The sequence below is a fragment of the Plecotus auritus genome (genome assembly GCF_963455305.1).
Source record: "Plecotus auritus genome assembly, chromosome: 7".
Classification (NCBI taxonomy): domain Eukaryota; kingdom Metazoa; phylum Chordata; class Mammalia; order Chiroptera; family Vespertilionidae; genus Plecotus; species Plecotus auritus.
The window spans coordinates 38239709-38253471 of NC_137774.1; the positions used below are offsets into that span (position 1 = coordinate 38239709).

A 13763-nucleotide genomic window follows, 5' to 3' on the forward strand; every position below is an offset into this window, starting at 1 on the left:
ATTATGGGTCCCTGTCCTGGGTGAAGCCAGATCAGAAACCCCAGGGGTGAGCAGTGGGGCCCAGGCTCACCCAGCTATCTGAGATGGGGCTGGTTTGGGCTCAGTCACTCAGCAAATATATGAGAAGTCTGCCAGGTACAGACACATCTCTAGGCACTGACCATATCCAGTGCTCAGAGCAGACCCCAAGCCTGCACTGCAGAGCTTCCTTCTAGTCGGGAGCGATTCTGCAGTTGGCTCAGCGATTCAGTCACAGGCTCATAGTGTCCACAGGACAGCCGATGTGACATCATCCTGGCCTCCTCTACCTATGGCGCATCTTCCCGTACTGTGAAGAGGACGGTGGACCTCTGTTCCAGCAGAAAACGTGAGTCAGTTTTGGGTCAGAGCCAGGAGAGGAGTATGGGGAGTGTGAATTCAAGGTGCTGGCAGAACCCTGGATCCCACTCATGGTGGGATTTCTGCAAGAGGGCAGAGGTCTGAGGGCTTCTCCTAGAGAAAAGGACACGCATCAGAGAGCTGTGCATGTGGATATGGGTGGTGTGGGTGAGTGGGGAGGTCAGTGGACAGAGTGAGCCCCTCAGAAAATTCATACCCGTCCACTCCTAATCCCAGCCCTGCCTGCACCCCTATCCAGGGACCTTGCTCACTAATCTGTAGAACCTCCTCAGTGGCAGTGTGGCTGTTTCTCTCTACCCATGGGAGGTAAATGTCAACGGGAGGAGAAGAACCCCACAGGCAGCTAGTGAATTAGGCAGCTAGTGAATTAGGCAGCATGTAGGTCCAGGAGCCAAAGTCTGAGGTGTTAGGAGTCAGCAGAGGTGGAGACGGTTTTTCTTTGTTTGCTCATTGGTCAGCTATTCCTGGAGCACCTACTGTGTGCCAATGAGTGACATGAACAGAGCAGACACCAGCCCTCCCTGTCCTCATGGAGTTGACATTTGGGCGGGAGGGTAGGGGGAGGGGACAGGGACACTGAGAGAGCATGTTAGGTTCCCGTGAAGAAGGGGTACAAGTGGTTCTCTCATTGATCCAGAGCTGTCAGTTAGGAGGGCTTTCTGCCAGCCCCTCCTGGGTGACCAGACACATCTCTGCCAGGACTGCCAGGTTGAAGGTGGACAAGGAGTAGGTCTGGCTTCTGGATGGGCAGGAGCAGCAGACACAGGACCCCAGGCTCTCTGAGTGGTGCTCTGGGAGGGCCATGTGGAATGAAAGGCCAGGCCTCAGACCCTGCTGTCCACCTCTCTCTCTCCCCAGGGCCAACTCCTGCACCCTGGGCATCTGGCTGGACCAGTACCCTCAAGATTTTTATCGGCCGCCAGAATTTCCCAGCCTGATCATGCTTTTGGCCTCCATAGAGCTCATCTTTCCAGTCCCAGACCTGCCAAACCAGGCCCAGTATCTCCCTCACAGCTGGAGCATCTGAGCCCACTGAGGCGGAGACACAGGAGGAGGAGGAGTGGGTGGTGTGTGTGAGGGGGTGGGATGGGGCTGGACCACACAGAGAAGAGCTCCCAGAGGCTGGGGTTAGGCAGGAGCACAGAGTTGCTCAGGTCAGTGCCCATGGCCTGCAGTCTGGACGACTTCCTGGGTTTGGGTTTGAACTGGGATTTTAGTGATGGAGATGGGAGGTTCCCTTCCTTGGAAGGTACACAAAAGGCAGTCATGGTGTAACATATTCTCTTCCTGGATCTCTAGAAGCAGCTCCAGAATAAGATGAAGAAATACCTAAAGAGGAAACGCCAACTCTGGTGCCGTCTCCAGAGCCAGAGCAGGCTCCAGGCACAGCTGTCACTGAATTTTCAGATGTGGACCCACCTCAGCTTGTGAGCAACTCGCCTCAGCTCCTGCGAGGCCTGTGGTCCCAGGTCCTGGTCGGCAGCCTGTGTCAGCTGCCATGGCAGAGAGGGCTTCCCCTCCCCAATAGTAGAAATTTAAAACATTTTTGTGTTTATCTTACACATACTTAGAACTTTAGTGCATTTTCCTTATACTATTGAGTAAAATAAAATGTATTTTAAATATTATATTAAAATAAATTTAAATTATATAAATTTTAGTTCTTTGATCCTTCCAAGTATAAATTCCAACATCAAGTACATTCACAATTTTTTGCAACTGTTCCATAACATCACAAACACTCTCTAGTTCCAGAACATTTTCAGAACCCACAACCTAGGTATGTGTCCTGACCGGGAATCAAACCTGCAACCTTTTGGTGTATGGGATGACTCCCCAACCAACTGATGAGGCACCCTGTCCAGGGTGAGAAAGAGCAATATTTTCATTTGAATTGTTCACTCTGGTTTAAACTGCAGTTGGATATCTTTTACATACTTTTTTGGCCTAGTCCTTGTTTTGGAATTTCGGTTTGAGACCCTTTGCCCTCTTTTCCATTGGATTGCTAGGAAATCTGAACTGTTATGGATATCACCTTTTTGCCATGTAACTTGCAAATGGTTTCTCTAGTTTGCCATTTGTCTCAATTTGATGTGTGTTTTGCCAAATAGAGGTGTTACATTTTGATGTGTTCAGATCTGTCTTCTCTTATGCTTTTTTATTTTGTCTCTCACTTTGAGTGGAAAAGATGTTTTCCATCTTATTCGGAAGATAGGCTAGCTTGTATTGTATTTCACAGTCATAGTTAACTTCAGATGGATTGAAAAAGAGTTTCTGTTTTTTGGATTGTTCATCTTTTTTTTTCTTGTAAGGATAAGAGTAAGGACTTCCAAGCTCTTATATGTCAGTGTGGGAACCAGAAGTCAATGTTTTATTTGACAATGGCCTGTGGTGGACATGACTTCCATTTCCCCCTTTCTTTTTTTTTTTTAATATATTTTATTGATATTTTACAGAGAGGAAGGGAGAGGGACAGAGAGCCAGAAACATCGATGAGAGAGAAACATCGATCAGCTGCCTCCTGCAGGCCCCCTACTGGGGATGTGCCCGCAACCAAGGTACATGCCCTTGACCGGAATCGAACCCGGGACCCTTCAGTCCGCAGGTCGACGACGCTCTATCCACTGAGCCAAACCGGTTTCGGCTTCCATTTCCCCCTTTCTAACAGCTGCCAATTTCCACATCCAGGTGGTTCTGGGGTGTGTGGTCCAGGGCCCCAGAGTGGAGGTATTAGCACATCTCACTGGCCAGACCACAGTGATGATGGTTGTATGTGGACATGTGACTTCAGTGAGTTTAATAAAATTCTTTTTATTAGTCACAAGAAAAAAAATTCTGTTTTCATATGTCTCTTGTCCTTATGAAAATATGCTCAAAGCCACTAATCATCCAAGAGATGCAAATCAAAACAACAATGAGTGCCCTAGCCAGTTTGGCTCAGTGGATAGAGTGTCGGCCTGCGGACTGAAAGGTCCAGGGTTCTATTGCAGTTAAGGGCACATGCCCAGGGTGGGGGATCGATCCCCAATAGTGGGTGTGCAGGAGGCAACCAATCAACGATTCTCTCATCATTGATGTTTCTATTCCTCTCTGAAATCAATAAAAATATATTTTAAAAAACCCACAATGAGATACCATCACACCTGTCAGAGTGGCTATCATCAACAAATCAAGAAAGGACAAATACTGGTGAGGATGTGGAGGATAAGGAACCCTTGTGCACTGCTGGTGGGGACACAGACTGGTGCAGCCAATGTGGAAAACAGTATGGAGTTTGTTTAAAAAATTAAAAATGGAACTCCCATTTGACCCAGTAATTCCACTTCTAGGAATATATCCCAAGAAATCAGAAACACCAATCAGAAAGCATATATGCACCCATATATTCATAGCAGCACAATAGCTAAGATTTGGAAACAGCTAAGTGCCCATCAGCAGATGAGTGGATAAAAAACTGTGGTACACCTGCACAATCGAATACTGTGCTGCTGTGAAAAAAGAAAGAACTCTTACCATTCACAACAGCTTGGATGGACATGGCAAGCATTATGCTAAGTGAAATAAGCCAGTCGGAGAAAAATAAATATCACATGATCTCACTCATTTGTGGAATATAATGAACAACATAAACTGATGAACAAAAATAGATCTAGAGACAGAGAAGCATCGAACCGATTCTCAAATCTCAATGGGAAGGCAGTGGAGAGTGGGGGTGGGGGGGAGAGTAAGAGTTCAACCAAAGGACGTGTATGCATGCATATAGGCATAACCAATGGACACAGACACTGGGGGTATGGGAGCATGTGCTAGCGGGTGGGAGTGCCTGCGCAGGGGTCCATGAGGGGAAATGGAAACATATATAATACTTTAAACAATAAAAAAATAATAAAATAAAAATTCCTCTTTGGAAAAAAAAAAAGAGCTAGTGCTCTTTCTGGATCCCAGAGCAAAGCACCCCCTCCCTCCCACCCTAGGCCCTAGATACAGAAGAATAGGCAGGAGCTTCTCATTATGTCAGGATTTCTAATGTCAAGACCAACTCTGCTGGAGAGGTGGGATCCTTGGCCTGGAAGGTCTGAACACTCCTGAACTCTGGGCTCTGAATGTCATGGACATTGGGTAACATCTGCCACTCTATGGACACCAGTTTCCCCATTTTCCATTGAGGGTTGGGTTCAGAACTGCATAAGCCTGACCTCAGAACATAGGGGCCCAGCTCCCTCCACCCTGGGTGGGTATAGGACAGAGGTGCATGTATGTGATTCCAACTCTGGGCTCCTTTTCAGACAAATGTTGGCCAGATGCCCATCTTGCCTGCTGAATGCTCACCATCTCCCCCATGCCTCTCCATGTCTGTGCATGACTCCACCAGCAGATCCTTTTCCAGAGCCCCTGAGGAAACCTGTGTGCAGCCAGGACCCCAACTTTAAGGACACCCCACTGGATTCATCTGAGGCTCTGTTGGGTTCGGTATCTTGTTCATTTATTTCTAAATGCATATTACCCTTCTATAAAAAGCAAGTATGGGTATCACTGATTTCATAAAACAAATTAACAAACAAAACGCTTCTCCCTATCAGTTGGATTGGGGCAGATTTTATTAGCAAAGATATATATTTGCTAATATTGCTATAACATTCCCTAGTTGGAAACAGGTTTTGATTAAAAACAGACATTGGGTAAATATTCCTGCCATTTGCACAGAAGCTTTACTCTGACCAGTGGACACAGACACTGGGGGTGTGGGAGCATGCGCAAGGGGTTGGGAGTGGCTGGGGAGGGACCCATGGCGGGGGTGGGGGGGTGGGCGGGAAGGAAACATATGTAATACTTTAAACAATAAAAAGAATAATAAAATAAAATAAAAATTCCTCTTAGTTGGATGTGGTTAGGAACAAATAAAGTAGCCCCAGTATCTACAGGGGTCTTAGTGGCTTCCCTTTCTATGATCATTTTAACTTCTCCCAAACTATCAGTGAGAAGGAGAAACACCCTTGGGTCAACCCTATGGTTGTTTTGTGTTTTTTTTTTTTCCTTTTTCTACATCCTATTTCAGTTTCCTATGATTCTAACAGTGGACAGACTTCGCTACAGGAATTTTCTTGCAAACCTTATTTAGAAATTGTGTTGCATTTGCTGGCAGAAACCATTAGCTATATCCATTGGAATTGGTTAGAATAGCCAGGATTACATGTTCTAACAGTTAAAAGTCTTTGTGAACCCATCAGGGTCATTGAGAAAATCAGGAACAATTGCTGGTTCCTCTTTTGCTGAGACAAGCTTTTCTCCAAAGGAAGCTGTTGGAATTCCTATTCTCATTATTCCTTAAGTCAGTGGGGAGTGGTAGTGGAGGGGACTGAAGGGGAAGGAAGAAGGGAGGGAAAGGGCGAAGGATGTAGTGGTGGAGCTAGAGAAGGCGGAAGAATAGGGTGTTGGCATTCATTAGCTTCGGAAGAGTGCAGAGACAGTCTCTAAAATTTCTAATTCCTTAATTTTTTAAAAAAGAATTTATATGTGCTTCTCCTTAGAATCTCCTCATTTCCAAATCAAGATATGCTTCCATTCATTCATTCAGTTTAATGTTAGACCTGGCATTTTTCTTGCATGCCAAAAATTAATTTAGGCACGCAAATAAAACTGCATTTTGGCCATTTTTAGTAGAATATTTTCTAGTTAAATCTTCCCATTTCTGTAAAGCACTTGCAAGTAAAAGCTTCCTATCAGGAGTATTAATGAGGGCTGGGATCTGGCATCTCCTGGCCTTGGAGGCACAATTCCATGTTAATTTTAGGTGTGTTTTGTTTTTGTTGTTTTGTAGTTGTGTGTGTGTGTGTGTGTGTGTGTGTGTGTGTGTTATTGTTGTTGTTTTGTTTGTTTGTTTTTCTGATATCTGCAGAATCTGAGCAAATTTTCTGGGATTGTTATATAATGTAGCTGGTCAACATGCATTGCTTATGGTTGAGCTCCATGAGGCTCTCACCCCTCAAGTCACATTCAACCCTCTTATTTGCCTCGGTTTATCTCCCTGCTGTCTAAAACAACCAGAGGGTTCAGGGAACTAGTTGACCAAAACTTATGGGTGCTCCCCCACCAGAACCAGTCACTTTAATTGCAGTTGAGTTGAAATCTTTGCTTTGGGGCCCCTGCATGTCATGAGGAATGACCTGACACCTCCACAGAGATTCTTAGTCACCTGAGAATACCCGATATTCAGGCTGGAGAGAGGACATGCCCCTGTATTTTTGGAGCTGATCGAGTTCAACTTTTATTTATACAGCAAAGGTTAATTTTTCTCAGATTTTCAGAAAGCAATTCCAATTGGAAAGCCACAATATAAAACCAGCCACTCATTGTTCCTTCTGTCTTGTCTTAGCCTAAGTTCCCTCAACGCTTAATCTTAGTTACACCTAGAATATTTAAAAATACAGCTCAAATAAATCAAACCCTCTACCACCAGTAAGGGAAAGTCCTAGATCTAAGGCACAATTCACCCAGGCTCACCTGATGGGTGGGGAACCAGTGGGTTCAATGGGTCTTTTGTTGAATCCTAGCACCGGGTCCACAGTATGGTCCGGGAAGCGCTGTGTGTGTGGGGGGGGGGGGGGGGGGGAGGGGGGGGCGGGCAGTTCTTTGGAATCCTGACCCACTACGCCAAGTAAGTGTCAAAGTAAGAAACACTCAAACTTGTGAAGAATTTTTGTGAGTTTATTTAAGCCCAGCTGTCAACAATTGGTGGGAAGAAAAACTCAGTGGATTGAGAGAATGCTCTGGAGAATGGCGGTTGTGCATCTTATTTTATACATTACAATCAAAACAGGAGATGTATGTTGGTAACATGAAATCCAGTGGTGATACATTAGGGTCCCAGAGAAATCAAAGTGGGGAATCCTATGTGACTGGATAAACATTAAAATGACACAGACATATTTCTTTCACATAGGTGGATATAGGAGAGTTACAAGTCAACAATTAACTCGGGTACAATGAGGGCATTTGTGGTCTCCACAGAGCATTGTCTATGCTTTGAGGGGTCCGGAAAAAGGGAAATTCCTTTGACATTCCAAAGATATGTTATTGTAGATGCCAATAGACAATAGACAGGCTCAGTTAAGGTAAAGATTGACCTTTGTCAGGGAAGATGCCAGCCTAGGACATGACTACCCACCATAAACTGCATTTAGCTTAAAAGTTTTCATTTCAGAACATCCTTTGTAATAACTTTAGGTCTCTGAGTTTGCAAGAACACCGCACAGGCCTTCCCTGAACTAGTCAGTGAGCATGTGGTCCCTTTTCACACACACTGTCCTTGGATCACTCGTGTCCCACCTCCTGACAATAATCACTGAGTGCTTAGGGGTTCAGTCTGAACTATAGCCCCCAAGCCACCTGGCAGTTCATAAGCTGCCCCTGATGGAATGTCTCTCTTCTGTCCCAACACAGGAAGAGAAACCATCACCCCAGAATACAGAAAGGACCTGCATGGGGCAAGCAGCTGCAGCTTCCTTGATGCCCACAGTCCTGGTCTCCACAACCCCCTGCACCCCCAGCCCCGTGCCAAGGCTCAACACACCAATGCCCAAGAACCTGTTTGCTACCCAGGAGTTGGACAGCCCCAGCCTCAATTCGTGCCCAGATTGTGCAACCTGACCTTAGTGAAGATGGTGGTCTTCAAAGAGCTGGAGAAGGACTTCATCTCCATGGTGACTGCCGTGAAGATGCAGGGCTCCAACCTCATATCAATGGTGATCACCATGAAAATGCAGGGCTACAAGCACATCCTATGAGAGTGTGCTGTTCCCCAGTGGAAAACTGGAGACAGACCTGGGGCTGACCTCACTGCAAGACCCCAACTTCCTCAGGGGAGAAGACAACAAGCTACAACAAGCTACAGGTCCTGTGCACTGGAGGAAGCGCTTTAAGAACCAGATTATCTGGAGCTACAAGACACTCCCTGTGGGCACCATCCACATGGCCGAGGTCAGGCAGCAACCCCTCAAGGGTGGCAGGGGCTGTGCCTCTGCAGCAGCATCAAGGAGGCTTCTGCCAAAGTGGCTGAGATCTGAATCTGCTGCCTGTCAGCCAGCTCATCCTCCAAGAGGACAGTGCCATACAGGCCAGATGCAAGGCCAAGTCAAGGGTTAACTACTCCAAGGGGGTATATCAGAGCTTCTCCTCTGAACAATAGGCCAGCAACAATGCCACCCATGGGCTAGACCTGGCTGAGGAGGGCATTGACATGGGGATGCCCAAGAAGCAGAGGCCATGGATATTAGGAAAGACGTCCATTACCAGGCCACAAAATATCAAGGAGAAAGTCGTGGCATGGCTGGGCAAGTTCAAAGTGTCAGAGGATGTTGTGGACTCGAGCATGTCCCCAGGTTGGAGGAGGATCTGGACCTTCTATTCGACACACTAGAAAACTCCAGCGACAGTGACCCAGACATGGAGGATGATAACAGCACCCTCAGCACTCCCAAGCCCAAGCTCAGGCTGTACTTTGAAGGCTTGGCACACTCCAGCTCACAGACAAAGATGGGGAGCATCCACAGGGCCCGGAGAAAACAGTAGCCTACAAATCTGGCCAAAGCGTGAGAGAGCACTTGAGCCACAGGCATCAAACAGCCCATCGACAGTGTTTGGAACACGGTGGCCCACAGCACCCTCAACCCCAAGGTCTCCTGGGCCTGTACCTTCTCCATGACTAGCATGAGGACAGTGCCATGCAGGCCGGCCCAAGGCCAAGTCCACAGATCACTACTCAAAGGAGGAGTATGAGAGCTTCTCAGAGCAGGAGGCCAGTGAAGATGCCGCCCATGGGTAGGACCCAGACCAGGACGACTTTGACATGAGGGAGCCCAGTTAGCAGCGACTATTGAAAGTCACAACCGTGTCCATGACAAGGCATCCAAACTTAAATCAGAATGTCATGGCTTGGCTGAGCAGGGCCCAAGTGTCAGAGGAGGTCCTACACTCAGAGCAGGACCCTGCAGATCATGTCCCCGAGTGGAGGAGGACCTGCACCTTCTGTCTAAGATGCTGGAGAACCAGCGACAGTAGCCCAGACAGGGAGGAAGATGACAGCCTTCTCAGTACCATCAAGCCTAAGCTCTGGCCATACTGAGAAGGCCTGTCACATTTCAGTTCGAAAAAGGACATGGGGAGCATCCAAGGTGCCCAGCTCCAGGAGGAGCTTCCAAGCCTTGTAGGTTTCACTGAGGGCTAATGTGTTGGCCCATGGACTAAAGGGTCCCGGGTTCGATTCTGGTCAAGGGCACACCTGTCTCGATTACAGGCTTGATCTCCAGCCCTGGTCATGGCACATGCAGGAGGCAACCAATCCATGTGTCTCTCTCACATTGATGCTTCTCTCCTTCTCTGTCTCTCCCCCTCGCTTCAACTTTCTAAAAAATCAGTGGAAAAATAACCTCCAGTGAAGGTTAACAAAACAAAGGAGCCTCCTAGTCTAGCCGCAGTGCCCGAGAAGACCAAGCCCAGGCAGCAATAGCCAAGTGACAGGGTCTCCCACTTAGCGCCTCAGAGCATGCCCACCCAGGGCAGCAGCCAGCACAGCCCAAGGACAGCCCCGAGGTAGAGACCTCAGCCCTGGACATGCTCACCAAGAAGCTACTGCCCAGTGGGTGCATCACCAAGACCGATGCTCTCATCATCCCCTCCACCAAGGCCAAGGGGAAGCATCCCAGCCACCATGACTGGGGCAGGTACCTGAAGGAGCGGCAGACGGCACAGCCACAGAACAAGCAGGTCAACAGCCTACCAGGGGTCCTCAAATTTTTTAAACAGGGGCCAGTTCACTGTCCCTCAGACCGTTGGAGGGCCGGACTATAGTTTAAAAAAAACAACTATGAACAAATTCCTATGCGCACTGCGGGCCTGGGACGAGTCGGCTGCTAAGCAGGACAGGCAGCGGCACCCGGTGGGGCGGATAAATGTCCTCGGCGGGCCGCATGTGGCCAGCCGTAGTTTGATGACGCCTGGGCCCTAGACAATGAGTGCTGCCCGGACACAGGGAGTCAGCTGCAGATCCCCAGGAAGACCACGTACAACCAGCTGAACCACATCCTCATCTCTGATGACCAGCTGCCGGAGAACATCATCCTCGTTAACACCTCCAACTGGCAGGGTCAGTTCCCCTCGGACACCCTGCAAGGGCACACGCTGCCTTGCTGTGCACCTGCTTCATGGCTGACGTCCAGGCAGCCTTCAGCTCCATCATCTGGCAGATACAGAGATACTGTCACTATAATTCCCAGCCCCCGAAGCCAGTGAAGATCCTGGTGGCAGGGGCACCACTACTTCAGCGCTGTGCTGCGCATCTTCCTGGAGCTGCTGTCCTACAAGATGCTGGACTGGCTGGGATACATGTACTTCCTGGTCATCCCGCTGGGTTCCCACCCTGTGGCCAGGCACCTGGGCTCCATGCATTACCTCTACAACATCTTCTTCCAGGACCTGGCCTGGCGGGACCTGTTCCACAAGCTGGAGGCTCAGAGCGCCATGCAGGACACGCTGGACATCGTGACGAGAATCACACAGTACATCATGGGGACAACTGTGCCTACCAGCTGCCCGTCGAGGAAGCCCTGCTCTCCTACAAGCAGAAGAGCCCCCACGAGGAGTCCTTATGGTTCATTCCCTTCGGGGAGGGGGTGAAAGTTGGGATAGTGCAACAGTCCTCAGACACGTCAGGAGACTCAGATAATGGGCCCCCTTGGGCTGCAGCATGCTTTCGTTCATCCCTCTCTCCATACCTCTGGTTGCCAATGAGGCCTTGTCACCCCACTCTGCACCCCGTCAGTGACTGGGGCTTGTCCACCTCCAGCCAGGGCGATGGCACGAAGCTGATGGAGCGGCAGGTGGATTACTGGACTGCAGCCCAGCCCACAGACAGGAAGAGAGACTCGAAGAAGAAAGACCTGTCTACCACCAACAACACCCTCAAGTGCACCTTCCACTCTCTCCAGGTCAGTAGGCTGCACAGCAAGGGAGAGGCTGCAGCAACACCCACCATGTGCATGACAGTGCTCACCAAGGAGAAGAAAAAGAAGGTGCTCTTTTTGCCCAAGAAAACCAAGGACAAGGTCGTGGAGTCCAAAAGCCAGTGCCTGGAGGGCATAAGCTGCCTAGTCCGCAGGGCCAGCACCAGCAGAACATGCTGCGGGTCCTCATCAAAGGTGTGGTGTGGAATGACCTGAAGTTCTTCCAGCTGGCAGCCCGGGGTCCTCCCACGTCCAGCACTTCCCCATCTGCATCTCCAGACATTCCGACTCTACCTTCCAGCCCTGCCTGTGGCCCTGCTGACGCCAAGCACAGGAGGGCCCAGCTGCTTTTCTGTGGACGTTTCAGTTTAGTACAGAGACCGACCCTGGAAACACAAAAAGAAACCTTCTTAAGTGCGAATGTGCTCACAACCCAGAAACTAATGTGGTGCCCCCAGTGGGAGCCCCCAACTGCTCTGCTGATTACCCAGAACTCTCTGGTGGTGGGAGGTCAGGCGGGCAGTGCTGAGCTGGAGACTCATGGGAGGTGAGTTTGGCCTCAGGACCCCTAACACTCCCAGCGAGAAGGGCTCTCACCTTCTCTACCTGCCCTTCCTGGAAGCCAGGACTCTGCCCCCACAGAACTCAGAGCTGGTGGTCAGATGCCAAGGGCTGGCCTCCCAATGGGGGAGTCCTAAGCAGAACACGGAGGCCAGTCAGCCCAGCCCTGGGCCCCAGCTGCCAACCACCCAGTGGCCCTAGCACCACCCACTCGTGGTTCCCTAAAATAATACCTCTATGGTGCAGACCTCCAGGAACACCGACTAGACAAACTGGTGGAATACCAGCTGCCCGCCTTCCTGAGCAGGGACTCCACTTCCACCCTCATATTTCTGTGTTATTACAGAACATTTGTACCACCAAACAGGTCTGGGACCATCTATTTACCAGGTGAGCACCCTGCCCCTCCACAGCACAGTGGTCACTTGGACACCTGCTTGCTGTGAGCCTTCAGGTCACTTTGTGTCTCTGAGTGCTTGTGCCTCTAAACACGGGGTGAGCTTAGGATCAAGCTCACAGGTTTATTGTAGAGACTCAGTGGGGTCCTCCCTGGAAAGCGCTGTCTGGGTGCCTGGACAGTGGAGAGGTCTGCTGGACGGGCTGTGGTTGAGCTCATTGGCCATTTTCTCTTCCTCGTGACAAAGCCTCTATCTCATTTGTGATTCTCCACGAGGCCTTGGGCTAAGGTCTTTTCTCCTTAGATACAGAGATTAGAGATTCTATGAGGGGTCCATGTCCTGGGTGAAGCCAGAACCAAAAATCCCAGGAGTGAGCAATGGGGCCCCATGCTAAGTTTATTCTTGACTAAAAGAATACAGAAAAAGTGTGAAAAAAATTCTAAAATACCAGTTAGTGTCAGCACTGTGTAGTGGATGAGGGACAGCATGTTAAAGAGCGTGTCTTGCTGAGGAAAATATAGACATGTGTAAGAAACCACAGGGATACATTTAACTGAATGTGTTTTAACTTAAGGGAAAGCATCCTGTCTTGCAAAATAGAATGCGTTAATTTTTAACCTCCTTTAAGAAATAGGACCTATTAAATGAGAAGCAATAAATGATTTTCTAAAAATCAGAAGAAAATTTGACAAATGGAAGTTATTGTTTGCTTTGTTATACATAGACTAACAGATTATACCCAGTCTTTTAAACAAAATAAATCATTACCACGTAGTATGCCACATAGGAAGTCTCAATAAATTTCAGTGAAGAAATATATGTTTGTTCTCCATTGACATGTTCATGAACCATAATGCATAATGCATGATGCATATATGTTCTCTAACATAATGCATTAAGGTAAGAAGTTAATAATAAAGGATAACTTTAAAATTCCCAAATATCTGGACACTGAAGAAGGTATAACTGAAGCTGAAGTGAAGTATATTCTACATAAACCCTGAGTTCAAAGGAAATCATGAGGGAGATTATGGAATACTCACAACTAAAAAACAATAAAGAAAAACTGCCAATCAAAGCAGCTATAGAAGAGAGTTTTAGTTTTAAATAGACTTCTAAGGGAAGAATTACAGCTGTGAAGAGAGATCTAAGTCTCCAAATAGTAAATTAGAGAGAGCAATAGAGTGACCTTGAAGAAACAAGGAAGGGGGAAAACATAATGGCAGAAATCAGTAAAACAAAGAATTTCAAAACAGCCCTCAACAAACTGGAAAACTGCTTCTCTAGAAATATTGGTAAAATAAACAGATTTCTAGCTAGACTGACCAAGAAATAGAAGAGCGCTGTGCACATAGTTCCAACAGGTTAGGTGAAATGACCGATTCCTGGAAAGAAACAAACTATACAA

General features: G+C 48.1%; 1 pseudogene across 1 annotated transcript in view; it reads left to right on the forward strand.

Moving 5' to 3' along the window:
• Positions 1–11718, forward strand: part of LOC308252552 (phosphofurin acidic cluster sorting protein 2-like) — an 80765-nt pseudogene extending 69047 nt beyond the window's left edge. The window contains exons 7-11 of the transcript in view: positions 8033–8158; positions 8202–8376; positions 8585–8777; positions 9953–10161; positions 10390–11718. The product of the transcript in view is annotated as a phosphofurin acidic cluster sorting protein 2-like (transcript). The remainder of the gene's footprint in view (positions 1–8032; positions 8159–8201; positions 8377–8584; positions 8778–9952; positions 10162–10389) is intronic.
• Positions 11719–13763: the final 2045 nt, after the last annotated feature.